This window comes from Coptis chinensis, chromosome 5, assembly GCF_015680905.1.
Source record: "Coptis chinensis isolate HL-2020 chromosome 5, ASM1568090v1, whole genome shotgun sequence".
Lineage (NCBI taxonomy): Eukaryota > Viridiplantae > Streptophyta > Magnoliopsida > Ranunculales > Ranunculaceae > Coptis > Coptis chinensis.
In genome coordinates, this window is record NC_141460.1 from 60,266,414 (window position 1) to 60,277,369 (window position 10,956).

The 10,956-nt window shown below is 36.7% G+C and overlaps 1 long non-coding RNA gene across 1 annotated transcript; it reads left to right on the forward strand.

Annotated features, from left to right (window-relative positions):
• Positions 1–366: 366 nt before the first annotated feature.
• Positions 367–9,206, forward strand: LOC147498188 (uncharacterized). Its single transcript, XR_015194855.1, has 2 exons — positions 367–466; positions 8,972–9,206. It is a non-coding gene; the product is annotated as an uncharacterized LOC147498188 (long non-coding RNA).
• The last annotated feature ends 1,750 nt before the right edge of the window (positions 9,207–10,956 follow it).

Sequence of the window (10,956 nt, forward strand, 5' to 3'; positions counted from 1 at the left end):
GATAAGTATGAGAGAATAAGGTCTTTGAGATATTTATACTAGAGATTTTTTTTTTCTTTCTTTCGCTTCTAACATGGGTTTCCATACTTGGCTTTTTCAAGCTTTTGTATTCCCTTTGATTTTTTTGGGGGAATTCTAACTTTGATATTTCTTTTGGGGTTAGTTAGACTTACCCCCCCTGTAATGCCCGTATTTTTTAAATACGTATTTTTCTATTTATTAATTAATTAAATTATTTTATTATCAAAATTTGTCGGATCGGACTCGGGATACGTGGGCCTGGTTTTGGGCCCGAGTCGGTGTTGGGCTTGGGTTTTGGACCCAAGTATATAAACACATTTTTTCTAGAAAATAGGGTTCCTGGAGAATAGAATAATGAAAATGGAGGCAGAGAGAGAAGCTGGTTTTCTGGAGGGTGGAGCGCGACGGCTCGGACTCGGAGAAATTCGTGGAGCTGTTAAGACCTGTGAGTAGATTTTATCTTTCACTGAGTACTAAAACTATAATTTTTGTCTGTTTAGAATTTACAATTTCATAAACTATGATTTTTAAATCGGTTTAGTATTTCTGAATTTACTATAAGAGTTTCGTTCTCGCATTTCGGTTTTGTTTTTCCTATGTCGGGTTTTGTTCTCATTACATTACGGGGACTGGTTAGATGTTAGAATAGTATTCACTTATCATTGAAATCTTGTGATCTTGGGGGTGTCGGTACATTTGATATAACTGTTGTAGCTATGTTGAGGTCGTTAATGGCGCCAAGGTTATGACCAAGATATCGCTTGATTACCATGTTTTATTTAACCGTTAAATGTTGTTTTGTTGGTTGTGGATGTTTGGGTGAGTGGGGGCTTGATGTCGAAAGCTTTGAGGGAGGTAATGGCGGCATTAAGGAAAATCGCCGAAAGAAAAAGTTAGGTGACGGTGGTTGTTGTTTTATTTGTTGTTGATTGAAGATTGGGGTAGGAAGGGGTTGAGGTTTGGGTAGTGATGTCGGATTGAAGGTTGGATTTGGTGGGGCATTTGGAAGCTTGGAGAAGCCATTAATGGAGGCGAAATTCTTTATAGATCTAGTTTTGGTGAAATCTAGATTTAAACATTTGAGGTTTTGTGTTTATTAAAGTGGTTTGGTTTTCCAAAGGAGTCAAACCGATATGAGGGGAAGGGATTAGTGGTGGTGGCGGTGGCGGATTTTTGGTGGTGGTGGTGGAGAATCGGGGAAGGAGAAGCACTATTTGGCTTGGGCTTGGGCTGGGTCGGTTCGGTTTTGGGGGCGGTCTAATTTCATAAGTGGTTGGGCGAAATGTTTAGGTGGCTTGGCGAAATTTCGATGGAGGAACTCCGAAATTTCAGTTTTAATTTTTGTGGGCCGAAATCTAATTTAAGTGGTTGGGCCATTTCTATTTGTTTTGTAATTTGTGGACCAGTTCAGTTAAATTGATGGGCCAAACCATTTGTGTGTTGGACCAGTTTGATTAGTTTCCTTTGGGCCCGATCACTTAACTATTTTGGGCCGTTTCTAATATTGCTTGGGACCAGTCCATAGGACTTAAAATAGATCTATATGGGTCTTCCAATGTTTAGACTTTCGGGTTCTAAGGTTTGGGCTTGGCCAGTTGGGTCTGAACCATGACCTTGGCCATGAGCCCATGAGCCATGCACCTTTGACCTTAGCCATGAACTATGGCTATGACCCTGAACCTGTCGAATACGGAAACGACAGTTTGACTTTGAACATCGACCGTTGACTTTGACGGTTGACTTTGACCTTTGACCATGGCGGTTGACTTTGACTTTGACTAGGCCATGTTGACTTTGACCTTAGCCATGAACCATGGCTATGACCATGAACCTGTCGAACATGAAAACGACAGTTTGACTTTGACCGTTGACCGTAGACTTTGACTGTTGACTTTGACCATGACATGTTGAGTTTGACCTTGACCATGATGTGTTGACCTTTGACTGTTGACTTTGACCGTTGACCGTTGACTGTGAATGTTGACTTTTCCAGTTTTTCACATGTTTGATTATATGGATATATATAATAATAAAACGTTGTCGAAGATTGTATAACTTGGTTGGTCATTATCTAATTTAGATTTGACGTGAGTAGTGTGTAAAACATATATATATTGGGTTTTGATTGTGGACTGTGGACTGTTTAATTGTGCTACGTATTATGCTGTAAATTGTATGGACAAGTCATAAAATAAAATGGTACGGAAACCTGCATAATTGGTTAGTCATTATCTAAGAAAGATTTGACATTGATGTTGTGTATTGTGACATTATATGATATGTTGGGATGTATATATTAAATGCAATATCTTGGAGAAGTTTATATAAACGCTCCATTATTATATATGTGAGATGCTACTATGAGGCATTATAGTATGGATGAATATTTTTGGGATGTGGTATAGTATTAATAATATATTGGCGTGAAAGAATGAAAATGGTTATGAGATATATTGAGATATTTCTATATATTGTGGCTTAGTGCAATAAAAGGCAATTGACACTTGCGTGATATAGTAGAAATTACTATAAGTCATTAATGTATGACACTGAATAAATTACGAACGAAAATCCTAGAATGACTACTACCACAACTCATGTGATTGGCCCTTAGTGCCCAATTCCGGGCGTTCAGTTAATCTGAATAGTAGAAATGGTTTCCGGCGTTCAGTTAATCTGAATGGCGAATAAACCTTTCCGGCGAAAATTAATCTGAATGGCCTTGGCTACCCTTCCGGCGTTCGCGTTAATTAATCGAATGGCCTTTGGCCCTTCCGGGCGGTTCGGGTTAATCCGAATGGCCTTCGGGCATAAGTAATGTGATTGGCCCTCCGGCGTTTCAAAAATTTGAATGGCCCTCTGGCGTAGCCGAATAGTAACTTGATTATTATTCGCGAAAAATAGAATGATGATCGCAATATTGTATCTTAGAATAGTGGCGGTACTTACATAGATTTGGCTTCCGTGTGAGGATTTTACGGTGTCGCGGCATCCCTTCGAGGTGGTTACGCCGCGAGTGGCTCATTATGTAAAGGGAGGCATGTGGATGTACATGTTAAGTTGGAGTTGCGATTGTGGTAGCAGGGAAACTAGGTAAGACATAGATACGACGTGATTTTAGGGACACACAAAGAAAGCTGAAATAATCTAATTATGGTAATATGTTAGTTAATGATGTATCTTTAGATAGATGATTGTATATGCTTGGTGGTTATAGTTTAGTTAGAACTAAAAGCCTCGATGGAGGAACTACATGCCTTATTTATTATGAGTATAGGTTGTTGTGTGGTTAGTGGGAAGTTAAAAGCCTCGATTGGAGGAACTACCGCCTTAGTTATTGAACTTAAGGATGTTGTATTAGTCGTTGAAAGTTAAAGGCCTCGATGGAGGAACTAAGCGCATTATGGATTGTGTATGTATATATATAATTATATGTTGTATTTTAGGGCTACTCACACCAAAGCATTTTATAATCTTGACCCGATTTGCATGTTTGCTTATCGGGTGTGTTCATTCAATGAACATAGTTGATAAGTTTTGATGAGTTTAGTGATGAAGAAGATTGTTTCTTTGCTTGTGGTTTACGTTAGCATTGCATCTCGGGATAAGTTTTGTTTTTCCTTAAGGTGATATAGATTTTCAGTCTAGACAATGTAATTGTACTTTCATTTGTAATTTTAAATAAGGAGTTATTGAAAAGAGATTTGTAACCTAATCTTAGTTGTAAATTTTTGTAATGAAGAGGACATTTGTTTAATTGAAATTTTTCTTGGTTTTAATTATCCGCATTTTTTAAACTGTTTATAGGTTTTTGGAAGTGGAAGTCGTCACACCTCGGAGATCGAAGAGTCGGGGACAAATAATGTTTTTCAATTGCATTCGAAATTCGGGGGTGTGATGATTTGGTATCGAGCATTTGGTTAGCTTAGACTAGGGTGAGTCTAGGTGATTCTCGGATCGTGGTTTATGGGTAATGTTTAAGAAGTAATATTTTCAAAACTATTTCCGTTAGTTGTTTTATTTTTACAAATAAAAGAAAGAGATATAGAAATAAAAGAGAGTCAATATTTTTTTGATTGGTTTGTATGTGTGATATGTATATTTATATTAGTTACTCTGGTGGAATGGATAGTAAATGATTTTATTTTTCCTTATTATATGAGGAGTGCTTATATGTGTAATATATTAATTATTAACGGATTTGATCAAATTGATGTGTGTTGCTATAGTGTGATTTTGTTGTTGGTGATCATTTTCACGTGGAGTATGAATTAAGTATGACAACCTGTCTGTGAACTTTGTATTTGGGTGTTATGTTATTATTCAAGAAACTATAAGATATTTTAATATATATTGAATGAGCTGCATTAAGTGATGACTTTATGACGTACTGAGTAAGGAACTAATTGCCTCGGTGTTGGAGGAACTATCTCGCCTCACTCGTACATTGTAATGGATGGATAGTATTTTTAAAGTATAAGAGATTAATCTGTTAGAGGTGATTAGTTAGAAATAGATTGAATATAATAATAAAATATACGTGTATTCTTTTTGAGATGTGTATACTTGCGTATACACGTGTATTCTTTTTGAGATGTGTATACTTGCGTATACACGTGTATTCTTTTTGAGATGTGTATACCTGCGTATACACGTTTATATATTGTATATAGATGAACTATTACTGTGCGTATGTGATGATTAATATTGTTGTACCAAGAAAACATGCATGTGTAGGTTGTTTTCTTAAGGTTGATTTATGGTACTAATGATTAATTAAAATAATGGTGATAATTGTTATTTTTAATTTATGTAGAGGATGTCTTAATATAATGATGATAAAATTTTTAAAACAAAACGGATTTTTATTTTGTCTTTATAAGTGTGTCGTGCCTATAAATTATGACATGATTGATTAATATCGTTTAAATTAGTTTCACATGATTTTGGCATATTAAAGTATTTGTTCTTAATTGTTTTGTTTCAGTCTATATGATTTTGATAGAGGAACATGAAAAATTTTTTTTGAATCGTGCTATATTTGATCCAGTTTGCAAGCATGAATTAGGATTCAAGGGTTGTTTTAAATTTAATATTTCTAAGAGCATGACTAAAGTAATATAAAGTTTATTGTAGTATCAATGACATGAGTGACTTTTGTTTTAAGTGTATTAGGACACTAATTTTTCTTTTATGCATGATAATAAAAGACTCCATAATGTTTTATGCATGGATGAACTTATCCCATATGATTTATTAGTTTAAGTAGAATATTATTTTTTTAAGTAGAGTTTGCTACGTGTCAAGAAACTACATGCTAATGAGAAATGATATGTTTATGTTGTTTAAGGGGACGATAATAATTTGTTTTAATATAGGCAGACTAAAACCGAATAGGTTTTGTAATGGCATGAGGACATATATTCCGGAATTAAGTAAAATAATTAATACCAATGTTATCTTGCTTAAGTTTAATCAACGTGCATTCTTGTATAGGTTCTAAGTTAATAACCAACGTTGTTTGTTAAGTATAGTTTTACTTCGAATCTCGGACGAGATTCTTTTGAATAATGTATAAAATTTAATGCCGGTATTTTTTAAATACATATTTTTCTATTTATTAATTAATTAAATTATTTTATTATCAAAATTAAATCGGATCGGACTCGAGATACGTGGGCTGGTTTTGGGCCGAAGTGGTGTTGGGCTTGGGTTTAGGACCCAAGTATATAAACACATTTTTCTAGAAAATAGGGTTCTGGAGAATAGAATAATGAAAATGGAAAGAGAGAGAAATTTGGTTTTTACGGAGGGTGGGCCTGACGGCTCGGACTTCGGAGAAATTAAATGGAGCTGTTAAGACACGTGAGTAGATTTTATCTTTCTTTGAGTACTAAAACTATAATTTTTTGTCCATTTTAGAATTTACAATTTCATAAACTATGATTTTTCGTCGGTTTAGTATTCTGAATTCTTGTAAGAGTTTCGTTCTCATTTCGGTTTTCATTTTTCCTATGTCGGGTTTTGTTCTCATTCTATTAAAGGGATTTGGTTAGATGTTAGAATAGTATTCACTTATCATTGAAATCTTGTGGATTGGGGGGTGTCGGTACATTTGATAGAACTGTTGTAGCTATATGTAGAGGTCGTTAATGGCGTGCCAAGGTTATGACCAAGATATATCTTGATTACCATGTTTTTATTTAACCTGTTAAATGTTGTTTTGTTGGTTGTGGATGTTTGGGTGAGTGGGGGCTTGATGTCGAAGCTTTGAGAGGGTGGTAATGGCGGCATTAAGGAAAATCGCCAATGATAAAAGTTAGGTGGCGGTGGTTGTTGTTTTATTTGTTGTTGATTGAAGATTGGGGTAGGAAGGGGTTGAGGTTTGGGTAGTGATGTCGGATTGAAGGTTGGATTTGGTGGGGCTGTTGGAAGCTTGGAGAAGCCATTAATGGAGGCCGAAATTCTTCTGAGATCTAGTTTTGGTGAAATCTAGATTTAAACATTTGAGGTTTTGTGTTTATTAAAGTGGTTTGGTTTTCCAAAGGAGTCAAACCGATATGAGGGGAAGGGATTAGTGGTGGTGGCGGGGCGGATTTTTGGTGGTGGTGGAGGAGAAATTGGGAAGGAGAAGCTAATCATTGACGGCTTGGGCTTGGGCTGGGTCGGTTCGAGTTTTGGGCGGTCTAATTTCATAAGTGGTTGGGCGAAATGTTTAGGTGGCTTGGCGAAATTTCGATGGAGGAACTCCGAAATTTCAGATTTTAATTTTGTGGGCGAAATCTAATTTAAGTGGTTGGGCCATTTCTATTTGTTTTGTAATTTGTGGACCCGATTGAGTTAAATTGATGGGTAGAACCATTTGTGTGTTGGACCGGTTTGATTAGTTTCCTTGGGGTCCGATCACTTAACTATTTTGGGCTGTTTCTAATATTGCTTGGGACCAGTCCATAAGACTTAAAATAGATCTATATGGGTCTTCCAATGTTTAGACTTTCGGGTTCTAAGGTTTGGGCTTGGCCAGTTGGGTCCGAACCATGACCTTGGCCATGAGCCCATGAGCCATGCACCTTTGACCTTAGCCATGAACTATGGCTATGACCCTGAACCTGTCGAACACGGAAACGACAGTTTGACTTTGAACATCGACCGTTGACTTTGACGGTTGACTTTGACCTTTGACTTTGACCAGGCCATGTTGACTTTGACCTTAGCCATGAACCATGGCTATGACCATGAAATTGTCGAACATGAAAATGACAGTTTGACTTTAACCGTTGACCGTAGACTTTGACTGTTGACTTTGACCATGACATATTGAGTTTGACCTTGACCATGATGTGTTGACCTTTGACTGTTGACTTTGACCGTTGACCGTTGACTGTGAATGTTGACTTTTCCAGTTTTTCACATGTTTGATTATATGGATATATATAATAATAAAACGTTGTCGAAGATTGTATAACTTGGTTGGTCATTATCTAATTTAGATTTGACGTGAGTAGTGTGTAAAACATATATATATTGGGTTTTGATTGTGGACTGTGGATTGTTTAATTGTGCTACGTATTATGCTGTAAATTGTATGGACAAGTCATAAAATAAAATGGTACGGAAACCTGCATAATTGGTTAGTCATTATCTAAGAAAGATTTGACATTGATGTTGTGTATTGTGACATTATATGATATGTTGGGATGTATATATTAAATGCAATATCTTGGAGAAGTTTATATAAACGCTCCATTATTATATATGTGAGATGCTACTATGAGGTAGTATAGTATGGATGAATATTTGCCCACGGGAGTGTGGTATAATGCAATAATATATTGGCACGTGAAAGAATGAAAATGGTTATGAGATATATTGAGATATTTCTATATATTGTGGCTTAGTGCAATAAGGCAATTGACCTGCACGTGATATAGTAGAAATTACTATGAGTCATTAATGTATGACACCTGAATAAATTACGTAACGAAAATCCTAGAACCTGACTACCACAACTCATGTGATTGGCCGCGGCGGCTTTCCGGGCGTTTGATTAATCTGAATGGCGCCCGGCGACCCCCGGCGTTTCGGTTAATCGGAATGGCCGAGGCCGACCACGGCGCGTTCGATTAATGGTTTCGGGCGAATGGCCTTCGGTTAATAGCTTAACCAATGGCCGAGGCGACCCCCGGGCGTTCGATTAACCGAATGGCCTTCGGGTAAGTAATGTGATTGGCCCTCCGGCGTTTTGATAAAATTTGAATGGCCCTCCCGGCGAAAAACGAATAGTGGCTTGATTATTCCGTTCGCAAAATAGAACGATGATGCATAATATTGTATCTTTGAATAGTGGCGACTTTACATAGATTTGGCTTCCCGTGTGAGGATATTTACGGTGTCGCGGCATCCATTTCGGGTGGTGGTTACGCCACGAGTGGCTCATTATGTAAGGGAGGCATGTGGATGTACATGTTGGCGTTGGGTTGCGATTGTGTTAGGTTAGCCGTGGAAACTAGGTAAGACATAGATCTGACGTGATTTTAGGGACACACAAAGAAAGCCCTGAAATAATCTAATTATGGTAATATGTTAGTTAATGATGTATCTTTAGATAGATGATTGTATATGCTTGTTCGGGTTATAGTTTAGTTAGAACCTAAAAGGCCTCGATGGAGGAACTACATGCCTTATTTATTATGAGTATAGGTTGTTGTGTGGTTAGTGGGAAGTTAAAGGCCTCGATTGGAGGAACTACCTGCCTTAGTTATTGAACTTAAGGATGTTGTATTAGTCGTTGAAAGTTAAGGCGCCTCGATGGAGGAACTAACTGCCGTATGGATTGTGTATGTATATGTATAATTATATGTTGTATTTTAGGGCTACTCACACCACAGATTTTATAATGTTGACCGATTTGCATGTTTGCTTATCGGGTGTGTTCATTCAATGAACATAGTTGATAAGTTTTGATAGGTTTAGTGATGAAGAAGATTGGTTGCTGCTTGTGGTTTGCGTTAGCATTGCATCTCAGGATAAGTTTTGTTTTTCCTTAAGGTGATATAGATTTTCAGTCTAGACAATGTAATTGTACTTTCATTTGTAATTTTAAATAAGGAGTTATTGAAAAGAGATTTGTAACCTAATCTTAGTTGTAAATTTTTGTAATGAAGAGGACATTTGTTTAATTGAAATTTTTACTGGTTTTTAATTATCCGCATTATTTAAACTGTTTATGGGTTTTTTGGAAGTGGAGAGTGCGTCACACCTCGGAGATCGAAGAGTCGGGGACAAATAATGTTTTTCCGAATTCTGTCGAAATTCGGGGTGTGACACCCATTTACTAGTTGCAATTAGTGTTACCCCCATTTTCAAAAATATTAGTGATACCCCCATTTGAGTGATCTAACGGTCAAATTTCTTCATCCTGAAAAAAAAAAAATTCATCTCAGAATTGTTGGATCTTGCAATTCAGTATCACTAATATTTTTGAAAATGGGGGTAACACTAATTGCAACTAGTAATGGGGTAAGTCTAACTAACCCTTTTTTTTTTATTTGGAAACATTTCTATTTTTCTTTTTCTTTTCTTCTGAAGTAGGTAACTGATTTTGATTTGTGACAAGGTTTTTCTCTTCAATTTTCTACACTTCATCCTATTTCTCATACTCATCATCTAGGTAGGCTTATTTATTTGTGGTTAATAGATGGGTACTGAATTTTTTTGGTGAAATAGAAAGGATTAATGAAAGGTTCAGTGGGGCGACTAGCGGTAAATGTTTTTGAGAGGTGTGAATTTTTGGCTATATCGATCCAAAGAAGGCCTAAATTCTCGTCTAGGATTTGGGTAGTGATCAAGTAAGTAGACGTGTGAACTCCTCTTATTCGGAAGAACTACTCCTCTGTGTCATTACTCATATATCACACATTTTGAGGCTTTTGGTTAGATTCTTACAGGATATGGAAACTAAGTTGTCTAACCGTGGGTCCCAGAAACTTCTGTTGTGTACCTTTAATGATAGTCAGTGCATTAATGCTCATGAAAAGATGTAAAAACTATTGTATACGTATTAAATTAAGTTTCTAAGAACAAGTCCTAATTATGATGCTAGGGTGAGATTTCTAAATATTTTTCATCATAGAAAGAGAAACGAGAATTTGTCACTAAATACGTTTATTTAGACATCAAGTAAACTATGTACAACTATGCATGCCTAATTTTTGCAAAAGGTTCTCACCACCCCCAAATAGTCGATTAACGCGGTCCTCAAAGTGTTAAGAGGAAGAAAGAGTATACCTGAGAGGCTTTGAGAAAAAATATAGCTGACATCTTCCACAGAAATTTATTGTAACACACTATATATTATACATTATAAAAGTAGAAGCATATTGTTAGAGTAGCACACTGTTAGGTTATTTATTTATTTCACATCAAAACATAAAACAAATATGTACATGCATCAACTCACATTGCCCCAACCTAGAACTGGGGGATAGTCCATCCTTGCCTCGCCCCCAGTAGAAATGCCATTCCTTTGCATCCCGCCAATCTATCATAGCTTTCCAAACTTCACTCCACTTCCTCTTTTTTGCATTGTCTAGATGAGCTATCATTTTATCATCATTAGGGAAAGAACGAACTTTCTTTAGATACCTTGCAGGGCGTCGCCATGTCCTAAATCAAAAAGAGCGAATTATCTTGTTTGTTGGACACATAAATCGACCTTTTACCAGTTTTGAAAGGTGGCCACAAACCGCGTGGGAATGCGTCCTCACTATCCCGCATCTTTAGAACGGTAGGGTGATATAGTGCCGCCAAAAAGACCAAGCCTTCTTAAGATTCTCAATTACTAGGTTTGTAATGTCAAAGGCGGTATGTTGCTGGGCCAATGCATGGAATGTCTTACACCGACTTTGATGCAAAGTGGAAAAATTCAATCCCCAT